The sequence below is a fragment of the Triticum aestivum genome, chromosome 7A (genome assembly GCF_018294505.1).
Source record: "Triticum aestivum cultivar Chinese Spring chromosome 7A, IWGSC CS RefSeq v2.1, whole genome shotgun sequence".
NCBI lineage: Eukaryota > Viridiplantae > Streptophyta > Magnoliopsida > Poales > Poaceae > Triticum > Triticum aestivum.
In genome coordinates, this window is record NC_057812.1 from 131,126,812 (window position 1) to 131,139,824 (window position 13,013).

Sequence of the window (13,013 nt, forward strand, 5' to 3'; positions counted from 1 at the left end):
CGAACGAGAAACGGACGGACACAAATCCCCCCTTGAAAAGCCGGTCTATTATGTGTCCACTATCCTCACTCTATGCAGATCACGGTACCCGCATTATCAAAAGATTGCATACGCGGTATTCATGGCATCCCGGAAGCTACGACACTACTTTCAAGAGTGTTCAATAACAGTAGCCTCGGAAGTACCACTTAACAATATTATAAACAACCGTGATGCAACGGGCCGAATTGTAAAATGGGCCATTGAGCTCCTCCCGTTCGACATAACTTACAAGCCACGGTGAGCCATCAAGTCGCAAGTTTTGGCCGACTTCGTCGCAGAATGGACGAAGGCCGAACTCCCTAAAGAGTACGACACATATTCAAATTGAATCATGCATTTTTACGGCTCCAAGATGTTGGCCGGACTAGGGGCTGGCGTCGTTTTGACGTCCCCCACCGGAGACACAGTTCACGTACTCCAGATTATGTACACAGACTCCAACAATGCAGCCGAATATGAGGCCCTTTTACATGGTCCCCGGATGGCAGTATCCATGGGCATTCAACGCCTAGAGGTGCGTGGGGACTCGAACCTCGCAATATCCCAAATAAATGGAGACTTCGATGTCAAGGATCCAAAAATGGTAGCTTACCGCAACGCTGTCCTAAAAATGTCAGCTCGGTTCGAAGGGCTTGAATTTCACCATATAGCCCGGGAAAATAATCAGGCGGCAGATGTCCTGGCACGCATCGGCGCAAAACGCGATGCAGTCCCCCCCAACATCTTCTTGGAAAGGGTTTTCAAGCCATCCGTAGTATGGGAAGGGGAGCCGAACAATAACAGCCCGGATCCAACCACATTGCCCGATATCGAACATTCTGACACAATCGGAGGCTCTGCCAATGAAATAACACCTTCAGCCCATGTAATAATGGCCGTCATCGCCCCGTGGACAGAACCATTCCTCGCCTACCTTACTAGGCAGGAACTCCCCGAGGACCAAAATGAGGCACGCTGCATAGTACGGCGATCCAAAGCCTACAAAGTCCACGAGGGAGACCTTTATAAGAAAAGCACTACCGGAGTCCTTCAAAGGTGCATCTCCGAAGAGGAAGGGCGGAACCTCCTGGCTGAAATTCATGCCGGACTCGGCGGTCATCACGCTGCAGCTCGGTCCCTGTAAGCAAGGCCTTCCGTATAGGCTTTTACTGGCCGACGGCCCGGGCAGACGCCCAGGACTTAGTCCAACGATGTGTCGGTTGCCAGCTCTTTGCAAACCAAAGCCATATGCCACCCACCGCCCTCCAAACTATCCCCATCACTTGGCCCTTCGCGGTCTGGGGGCTTGACATGGTTGGACCCCTTAAAGGCGGAACCCACAAGCAAAAATACTTACTGGTCATGGTGGATAAATTCACCAAATGGATAGAAGCCAAGCCTGTTAAGACGGCCGAATCCGGACCGGTGATAGACTTTATATCCGGGGTTGTACACCGTTACGACGTCCCCCACAGCATCATCACTGATAACAGCACGAACTTTACGGCCGACGAGGTAAAACTCTAGTGCAAAAACATGGGCATCAAGCTCGATTATGCTTCCGTCTATCACCCACAAACTAACGGCCAGGTCGAACGTGCAAATGGTCTTATCATGAGTGGCATCAAACCCAGATTAGTGCAGTCCCTCAAGGAATCTAACACGCACTGGGTAGAGGAGCTCGACTCCGTACTCTAGGGGCTGCGGACCACGCCGAATCGCACCACCGGATACACACCATTCTTTATGGTGTACGGCGCAGAGGCAGTTTTGCCTTGCGACATAATTCATGACTCACCTCGAGTGCGCATGTACGAAGAAAGAGAAGCCAAGCTCGATCGGCAGGACAGTTTGGACGCATTGGAGGAGGAGCGTGACGTGGCAAAAGCCCGTTCCACATTCTATCAACAGCAGGCTCGAAGATACCAAAGCAGAGAAGTACGGGCCAAAAATTACAACGTTGGCGAATTAGTTCTACGCCTGCCGGACAAGAAAAAGGACAAACTCAAGCCCAAGTGGGAAGGTCCCTTCATAATTGACCAAGTCCTCACTGGTGGAGCGTACCGCCTGTGAGATGCATCGGATAACCGAATCGAGCTGAACCCATGGAACGCAGCCCGTCTCCGAAGATTCTATGCCTAGCGCTGGACTCTGTGTTCGCCTCCTTCCTCTGTCCATTTTTTATATATTGTCTGTCTTACATTTCTCTCCTTCTCCCCTTCCTTTCTCTTATAGCCCTTAAAGGCTCATCACATGACGTGCTATTCGCACTCATTAAACCTGGGGGCTTCTTTTAACAGAAGCTTATTTATACGGGCTTCATGCCCAACACATGTGTTACGCTTTCGCATGTACCTTTTATTTCACCATTATATGCATCGATATGACTTAAGTTTTGGCCAAGATGGGTTGCCTGGCTCCTGTGCTTACCCCTACGTTCCCGATTATTCGGCTAGGCGGTAAAGGGAGCACCTCTGCGATTGTTACTGTCGGATCAGCCAGATGTGTACCTCAGACTGGGTGAAGCCGAAAGCTAGCGTTCTTAAGGGAATATTTGGTCAGTGACCTAAAAGATGATCTTTTCACTTATTTATTTATGCGCCCCCAGATGCTTTTTCCCGCGTCTTTTTTTCGCAGAATGGGCATGCACTTTAGGGCATGCCTCCCAGGGAAAGGAACCCCTAACGGAACTATTCTCCCTGGAAGATGTTTCTTACTAACCATGTAAGATAGCATAACTAGTCGGGCACTTGTCTGTTCATGCACTAATGACCCCTACGCCTGGTCTCCATGCATTCCCCGGTTCTTATATAACCGCATGGGAATTCGGCCACACTCCGGACCGTTAGGTCCCGAGGCTGAAGCGAAAAGGTCAGCCATGACAAACGATCTACAATCCGGCTAGAAGGCATTATAAATGGCAATTAAATTACTTGGTCATTCTGACTGATTGTATTCCTCTTCAATACCATCTAGCAGGCTATCTAATTTACAGTCCTGCTGGGAATACTTTGCGGCCAATTCTACTTGGCCGTATAATAAGCTTACAGGGATCTCCTTCCCATCGAGCCCCACAGGACCTACCTCGGCCATGTGGTTGGGGTCAGCCTTTGTGTACCGCGTCTTCACCATGGCCCAGGCCTCCCTAGCGCCTTGACGGAGGCCGATTTCTTCCACAATTGGAAGCACCGCCGTGCTCCCTTTAGCTTCTCGGCAAGCTCTCCAAGACCTTCGGGCATGGAGATGGATGGCCACAAGGCCTAGGCGACGCCTTGCATCGCCTGCCGAACTCGCTCGAGCAGTTGCGAGAGCTCGGGAAGAAGGTCACCCATAGAACCGGGCATCTCCTCTGCAGGACGACCTGTTAGCACACCTACAGACATTACTCTGTTAGTCGACTTCCCCGCCGAACTTTTTTTCAAAGGTTCGTTCAAGCACTTACTATATATGCCGCGCCGAAGCCGCTGATTCTCCTTAACGGAGTCTGACAGCTGGGCACGAACATCTTTCAGGTCGACGCCCAGCTTGGTGTTGGCATCTTGGAGATCGTTCTTCTCCCGCCTCACCTTTGTCAGCACCTTCTCACCAGCCTTCAGCTGGCGTAGGAGGTGTTGCCTTTCCGGATTCAATCCGGCGCCATCTGCAATTTCATTTGTCAGATTCGCATCCATGCCGTGCTTCGCAAAATACTTATCTTTCGAAGTGTATATTACCAGAGGGGGTCTCCTTGGGCTCCCCTACCACGGCTAGTGCGGCCTCAAGTTGGGCTTTGCACTCTTCCAGCTCCTGGGACAGTAGGGAATTCTTTTCTTTAAGAACCTGCATAAGAAATGATCCTTAAATCAGTTATTCTAACTGTTTCAAGTCTCGGGGGCTACTGGTATATATATATATAATTACCAAAATTTTCTTACCCGTATGTCTTTTACATATTGCTCCATGGCTCTGGCTAGACCATTTTGAGCAGCACGGAGGTACGCATCTCCCGAATTGAAGGCATCTAATGCCTCTTGGGAGAAACAAGCGTCACGAAGAATTGTCCGGCGACGCCTGTGGTTCATGGCACTCTCCACCTCAGAATGGGTGGCAGACAACCTGTCCACATCCTCCGTTGGAGGAGCGTTCGGTACGCGCCTTGTGTTCGCCTCCGCCTCCGGACCAGGCTTTGGAGCCTGGCTAGTGGAAGCACGATTGGCAGCCTCTCCGAATATAGTCCGGCGAGGTCTCTTTGTCCTGAAGAGAGCACGAGTGTTAACATGCCTCGAAGGTATAACACCTGGGATAAGGGGGCGCGCCATACCTTTGCGCTGACGTCTCGGTCCGGACTGCACCTCTTTTCTGCCCACGGAGCCCTGCGGCCCCTCGTTGGCTTGTCGCCGCAGGTTCGGCCTCCCGTCTCAAAAAACTCCCCTGCAAAGCTCGGTTGTAATCAGGAAACTGAAAACACAAGAGGGCGGACCCTTATTCGGGGTACTGGGACTTCGATCTCAGTTACCTGGGAGGCCGGGATTATTCCTGGGTAATCGGCTGTAATGGCCACCAAGGCGTTGTCCTTGCTCAATTGATGGAACACTCCATCAATCAGCTCCACAGATAAGTCCAGATCCTCTTGAGAGGCCGGGTCGAGGGACCGTCCTGGGTCCTCGGGTTGTGGAGGAGGGTTGTTTATTTCTTTAACAGCCTGGCGCAGTTCCTGCGTTGAAGTCGTTGGACTGAATATTTAACAATGGGAATATAAAACGGATGGGCAAGTAGATGTGACCACTTACCCAGCTTGGGGGATTGTACATAGAGAATCCACCCTGTGGGTCGACGCGGAGAAATTCCTCCTCTTCTCCCTTGTACAAAACGGACAAGGTCTTTGTTAGAGCCGCAGCTGAATCCGGTCCCTTACGGCCGTAGCGGGTGGCGTCATCCTCCCCGTTGAAATCCCGCATGGGGTGGCCTCTGTACTGTAGCGGCTGCACCCCTCGCATGATGCATGCGGCCATGACCCCATCATGGTCAGTCCGGAATGAGCTAACAATCTTATCCGGCTCATCAGGTAACGGATGTCCTTGTCACTTTCCCTCTGAGGGCTTCGTGGACGCCAACTTAGGCGCTTCTTTAGTGGAGCACTGTCGAACTCAGGGAGGCCGATCCGGACAGGATCCGGCAGTGGGACGTCCTCTATGTAAAGCCATTCCGAAGGCCAGTCCTCGGACGCCTTCTTTGGGGTTCCGGATAGATATCTGGTCCCGGCGATGCGCCACACTTCGGCTCCGCCCACTTGATATATTGACCCCTTCTAAGAATGGGGCACAAGGCAGAATAGCTCTTTCCACAGCCTGAAATGAGCCTCAACACCCAAAAACAGCTCGCAGAGGGCTACGAAGCCCGCGATATGCAATACGGAGGCAGGCGTAAGATTGTGTAGCTGGAGGCCATAGAACTCCAGGAGCCCCCAGAGAAACGGATGGATTGGAAATCCTAGCCCTATTATTAAATAAGGGACAAGGCATACCCGCTCTCCTTTGGAGGGATTAGGGGCACTCTCCGCTTGCTCTCCGCCATTATAGATGGCAAGGCCGGCTCGAACCGGGACCATATAGGCCGGGGGGAGAAATCCCTTGGTCTGGAGCGTCACTAGCTCGCTATGCGGGATGGAGCATCTCTCCCAATATCAAGGCTCAGGGCTGGAAGGGCGAAAGGAGGAGTTGCGACGGCTGGCCATGGTGGAATGGACCTTTGTCGGATGCGCTCTGATGAACACTCGCGAAGGGGAGAAGGTGTGGTTTGGATCTAAATCCTCGTCCCCTTTAAATGGGCGGCTCATTTACGCGGCTAGGGGTGTGGATGTAAAAACATGCAGACTTTTCATATTCGTTTGACACGTGGGAGACAGACATTATTGGGCGTAGAAGCCAAGGAGCGCAACATTTACAAGAAACCGGACTTTATTCAACAGGTACACGGAATTTGGAGGAGAACCCGCCTTGCAATGCCGAAGACAATCTGCGCGCCGGACTCATCGTCATTGAAGCCTGGTTCGGGTGCTACTGAGGGAGTCCTGGATTAGGGGGTGTCCGGATGGCTGGACTATACCTTCAGCCGGACTCCTGGACTATGAAGATACAAGATTGAAGACTTTGTCCCGTGTCCGGAAGGGACTTTCCTTGGCGTGGAAGGCAAGCTTGGCGATACGGATATGTAGATCTCCTACCATTGTAACTGACTTTGTGTAACCCTAACCCTCTTTGGTGTCTATATAAACCAGAGGGTTTTAGTCCGTAGGACAACATACAGAACAGCAATCATACCATAGGCTAGCTTCTAGGGTTTAGCCTCTCCGATCTCGTGGTAGATCTACTCTTGTACTACCCATATCATCAATATTAATCAAGCAGGACGTAGGGTTTTACCTCCATCAAGAGGGCCCGAACCTGGGTAAAACTTCATGTCCCTTGCCTCCTGTTACCATCCGGCCTAGACGCACAGTTCGGGACCCCCTACCCGAGATCCGCCGGTTTTGACACCGACAACAACCCTTATCTCCCGCATTACATTATTTGCCATTTGCCTCTCCTTTTCCTCTCCCCCACTTCACCCTTGCCGTTTTATTCGCCCTCTCTTTTTCGCGCTTGCTTTTCCTCCGCCATGTCTGAATCAAAAAGGGTTTGGGGCTCTTTCCCGAGTTTTAGTACTTTGGACAACCCTTCTATTCTCGCTAAGCTCATAAATAAGGATAGTATGGAAAAACCTACCGGAGTTATCGATGAGAATCTTGATAATTTTGATGAAGATGATTCCGGAATTTTTCGTTATTTACTTGATGAATCTTTGAAAGATGCTTGGTATGGACTATTAAGAATCAGGGCTAGCTATGTGCCTCAACACCAAATTGAAATTTACTTAAAAAGCTTTTATATTGCCCTTCCTTATTCTTTTAAGCATGTCTTAGATTCTATATTTGAAGAAGGCTTTCTTGAAGGGGATGCCGTAGACACTTATGAGAATATGAAAACCATATTTGGGCACCCCATGAATGAGAAAGTTGATTCTACATCTCTTTTGCTCTCTTACCAAAACGAATCTATCAAAGAGATGAAGGCTAGCTTAGATACAAATTTCCGTAACATACTTAATGTTTCTTCTACCATTAATAGCCATGTGCTTTATCAAAATAGAAAGATTAATTCCATAAATAGCAAGTTTGCTCTTTTCTTCCCTAAAACCAAAGATGGTAATACCTAGATCTATCCTTGCTTTTTATGCCTAGCTAGGGGCGTTAAACGATAGCGCTTGTTGGGAGGCAACCCAATTTTATTTTTATTCCTTGCTTTTTGCTCCTGTTTAGTAATAAATAATTTACCTAGCCTCTGTTTTGGTTGTGTTTATTGTGTTTAATTAGTGTTTGTGCCAAGTAGAACCGTTGGGAAGACTTGCGGAAAGTCTTGTTAATCTTGCTGTAAAAAACAGAAACTTTAGCGCTCACGAGAACTGCTGCCATTTTTATTTGGAAAGTGATATTTAGTTAATTATTTTTGAAGATGATTAATAGATAAATTCCTCACGTCCAGAAATTTATTTTAGAATTTGTGGGGTTCCAGATCTTGCGCTAGCTACAGATTACTACAGACTGTTCTGTTTTTGACAGATTCTGTTTTTCGTGTGTTGTTTGCTTATTTTGATGAATCTATGGCTAGTAAAATAGTTTATAACCATAGAGAAGTTGGAATACAGTAGGTTTAACACCAATATAAATAAATAATGATTTCATTACAGTACCATGAAGTGGTCTTTTGTTTTCTTTCGCTAACGGAGCTCACGAGATTTTCTACTTTAAGTTTTGTGTTGTGAAGTTTTCATGTTTTGGGTAAAGATTTGATGGATTATGGAACAAGGAGTGGCAAGATCCTAAGCTTGGGGATGCCCATGGCACCCCCAAGATAATCTAAGGACACCTAAAAGCCAAAGCTTGGGGGTGCCCCGGAAGGCACCCCCTCTTTCCTCTACTTCTATCGGTAACTTTACTTGGAGCTATATTTTTATTCGCCACATGATATGTGTTTTGCTTGGAGCGTCTTGTATTATTTGAGTCTTTATTTTTTAGTTTACCACAATCATCCTTGCTGTGCACACCTTTTGAGAGAACCATACATGATCTGGAATTTGTTAGAATACTCTATGTGCTTCGCTTATATCATTTGAGTTATATAGTTTTGCTCTAGTACTTCACTTATATCTTTTAGAGCACGGTGGTGGAATTGTTTTATAGAAACTATTGTTCTCTCATGCTTCACTTAGATTATTTTGAGAGTCTTAAATAGCATGGTAATTTGCTAAAATAATCCTAATATGCTTGGTATTCAAGAATAGTAAAACCTTCTTATGAGTGTGTTGAATGCTATGAGAAGTTTGATGCTTGATAATTGTTTTGAGATATGAAGATGGTGATATTAAAACTGTGCTAGTTGAGTAGTTGTGGATTTGAGAAATAATTTTGTTAAAGTTTGTGATTCCCGTAGCATGCACGTATGGTGAACCGTTATGTGATGAAGTCGGAGCATGATTTATTTTTTGATTGTCTTCCTTATGAGTGGCGGTCGGGGACGAGCGATGGTATTTTCCTACCAATCTATCCCCCTAGGAGCATGCGCGTAATACTTTGCGTTGATAACTTGTAGATTTTTTCAATAAGTATATGAGTTCTTTATGACTAATGTTGAGTCCATGGATTATACGCACTTTTCTTCCTTCCACCATTGCTAGCCTCTCTAAATACCACACACCTTTCGCCGGTATCATACACCCACCATATACCTTCCTCAAAACAGCCACCATACCTACCTATTATGGCATTTCCATAGCCATTCCGAGATATATTCCCATGCAACTCTCCACCATTTCATTTATTATTACACACCCCATCATTGTCATATTGCTTAGCATGATCATGTAGTTGACATCGTATTTGTGGTAAAGCCACCATTCATAATTCTTTCATACATGTCACTCTTGATTCATTGCATATCCCGGTACACCGCCGGAGGCATTCATATAGAGTCATATTTTGTTCTAAGTTTCGAATTGTAATTGTTGAGTTGTAAGAAAATAAAAGTGTGATGATCATCATTATTAGAGCATTGTCCCAGTGAGGAAAGGATGATGGAGACTATGATTCCCCCACAAGTCGTGATGAGACTCTGGACGAAAAATAAAATAAAAAAAGGGGAAAGAAAAGAGGCCATAAAAAAGAGAAAAGGCCCAAATAAAAAAGAGAGAAAAAGAGAGAAGGGACAATGTTACTATCCTTTTACCACACTTGTGCTTCAAAGTAGCACCATGATCTTCATATTAGAGAGTCTCTCATTTCGTCACTTTCATATACTAGTGGGAATTTTTCATTATAGAACTTGGCTTGTATATTCCAATGATGGGCTTCCTCAAAATGCCCTAGGTCTTCATGAGCAAGCAAGTTGGATGCACACCCACTTAGTTCCTTTTGTTGAGCTTTCATATACTTATAGCTCTAGTGCATCCGTTGCATGGCAATCCCTACTCACTCACATTGATATCTATTGATGGGCATCTCCATAGCCCGTTGATACGCCTAGTTGATGTGAGACTATCTTCTCCTTTTTGTCTTCTCCACAACCACCATTCTATTCCACATATAGTGCTATATCCATGGTTGACGCACATGTATTGCGTGAAGATTGAAAGAGTTTGAGAATGTCAAAAGTATGAAACAATTGATTGGATTGTCATCGGGGTTGTGCATGATTTAAATACTTTGTCTGATGAAGATAGAGCATAGCCAAACTATATGATTTTGTAGGGATAACTTTCTTTGGCCATGTTATTTTGAGAAGACATAATTGCTTTGTTAGTATGCTTGAAGTATTATTATTGTTATGTCAATATTAAACTTTTATCTTGAATCTTTTGGATCTGAATATTCATACCACAATTAAGAAGAATTACCTTAAAATTATGCTAAGTAGCACTTCACATCAAAAATTATCTTTTTTATCATTTACCTACTCGAGGACGAGCAGGAATTAAGCTTGGGGATGCTTGATACGTCTCCAACGTATCTATAATTTTTGATTGCTCCATGCTATATTATCTACTGTTTTGGACATTATTGGGCTTTATTATCCACTTTAATATTATTTTTGGGACTAACCTATTAACTAGAGGCCCAGCCCACAATTGTTGTTTTTTTGCCTATTTTAGGGTTTCGAAGAAAAGGAATATCAAACGGAGTCCAAACGGAATGAAACCTTCGGGAACGTGATTTTCTCACCGAACATGATCCAGGAGACTTGGACCCTACGTCAAGTAATAAAGGAGGAGGCCACGAGGTACGGGGCGCACCTACCCCCCCCCCAGGCGTGCCCTCCACCCTCGTGGGCCCCCTGTTGCTCCACCGACGTACTCCTTCCTCCTATATATACCTACGTACCCACAAACGATCAGAAACGGATCCAAAACCCTAATTCCACCACCGTAACTTTCTGTATCCACGAGATCCCATCTTGGGGCCTGTTCTGGAGCTCCGCCGGAGGGGGCATCGATCACGGAGGGCTTCTACATCAACACCATAGCCTCTCTGATGAAGTGTGAGTAGTTTACCTCAGACCTTCGGGTCCATAGTTATTAGCTAGATGGCTTCTTCTCTCTTTTTGGATCTCAATACAATGTTCTCCCCCTCTCTTGTGGAGATCTATTCGATGTAATCTTCTTTTTGTGGTGTGTTTGTTGAGAACGATTAATTGTGGGTTTATGATGAAGATTATCTATGAACAATATTTGAATCTTCTTTGAATTCTTTTATGTATGATTGGTTATCTTTGCAAGTCTCTTCGAATTATCAGTTTGTTTTGGCCTACTAGATTGATCTTTCTTGCAATGGGATAAGTGCTTAGCTTTGGGTTCAATCTTGCGGTGTCCTTTCCCAGTGACAGTAGGGGCAGCAAGGCACGTATTGTATTGTTGCCATCGAGGATAACAAGATGGGTTTTTAATCATATTGCATGAATTTATCCCTCTACATCATGTCATCTTGCTTAAGGCGTTACTCTGTTTTCATGAACTTAATACTCTAGATGCATGCTGGATAGCGGTCGATGAGTCGAGTAATAGTAGTAGATGCAGGCAGGAGTCGGTCTACTTGTCTCGGACGTGATGCCTATATACATGATCATACCTAGATATTCTCATAACTATGCTCAATTCTGTCAATTGCTCAATAGTAATTCGTTCACCCACCGTAAAATACTTATGCTCTTGAGAGAAGCCACTAGTGAAACCTATGGCCCCCGGGTCTATCTTCATCATATTAATCTTCCAATACTTAGTTATTTCCTTTGCTTATTACTTTGCTTTTATTTTACTTTGCATCTTTATCACAAAAATACCAAAAATATTGTCTTATCATATCTATCAGATCTCACTCTCGTAAGTGACCGTGAAGGGATTGACAACCCCTTATCGCGGTGGTTGCGAGGAGTTATTTGCTTTGTGCAGGTACGAGGGACTCGCGCGTAGCCTCCTACTGGATGATACCTTGGCTCTCACAAACTGATGGAAATACTTATGCTACTTTGCTGCATCATCCTTCCCTCTTCAAGGAAATCCAACGCAGTGCTCAAGAGGTAGCAACCCCCGTTCCCAGAACGCTGACAGTAGCCCCGGGCCCAAGGCGCGCTCGGGCTTGGCTTCGAGGCGAAGCCAAAGGTCAAGTGCGGAGCACCGCGGGCCCCAATAGCCCGCTGCCTCGGTCAACGCGTGGCGGTTGATTGGACGTGGGCGTCTCCGCTTCCCCATGCTGCCTCGGCAACTACCTGACATGACAAGTCCCTACGACATGCAAAGAAGACCATCATTACCTGTGATCGTGGGGGGTGCTGGTTGGCCTTCTCCTGGTATAAATGGGAGGGGGCGGAGCCCCCGTCGCCCATCCTTCTTCTGCCTCTCCCGCTTCTTCTTCTTCCTTGCTCCGCTCCTCACTCGTGCAGACATGGCGCCGATCCGGAGGTTCTCGGCCGTAGAGAAGGGCAAGACCCCCCTCAACATGCCCAAGCTGCTCCCGCCAAAGAAAAGGAGGTCTCATCGCCGCGAGGTGGTCGTTAGGCCGGTGGTGTCGCGGCCTTGGTATGAGAGGCCGCCTCCTGGGTACCCGCTGCCCTTGTACGCTCTCGCCGATGATTCCGGAGGGAGGAGCGTTGAGCGGCGCCGCTCGCACCAAAGCCGTGGTCGCTGTGCCGCGGTGGCGCATACCGTCGCCCAGGGGTCTATGATGCGGACTCTTCAGTCGAGTTCGTGTTGTGGGCAGCGATGCCCCCGAGCACCTGGATATGCCTCCCGCCGCTCTTCGCCATCGAGATGCCGCCGAGGGGCCTTCGCGAAATTTGGCTGCATCATGCCGACTGCGATGCCCCAGCGACTGGAGCGGAGATTGGAATCGTTGCCTCCGGGAACATCTTCATGACCCGAGGCTGGGGTGATATTGCCCGAGTCTGCCGTGCGGAGGGCGCCCTCACGATCCACTTTGAGTACGACGGCGCCTCCGTGCTGTTCTTCAAGGTATTCAACGAGGAAGGCCACCACCTGGAGAGCTGCCCGGATGGAGGTCACCAGGACGACGCTGAGGCGGGCACGGGGCCCACCACCGGTCTTGGCTACAGATCCTCCAGCGACAGCTGCAACTCCTGGTGGTCTAGCGACTCTCCTGAGCTCTTGGAGTCTCCGGAGACGAGCGACGACAGCTACGTGCCCCCGAGCTCCTGCCGAGCCTGGAGCAGGGCCGCGGCATTCAGCCGCCGCCGTCGCTAATCTGGATGGGGTTGTCGCCAGCCTTACGTGGCCCATTGTTGATGATGGCATCGGCGACACCTGGTGTGCGTAGATAGAACCCCTAGGAATTCCTTCCCTTTTGTTCCCTGCGAGGAATCAAGAAACGGAACCCGTGGGGGTGTGTAAAGCATATGTAATGCCTTTTGTCA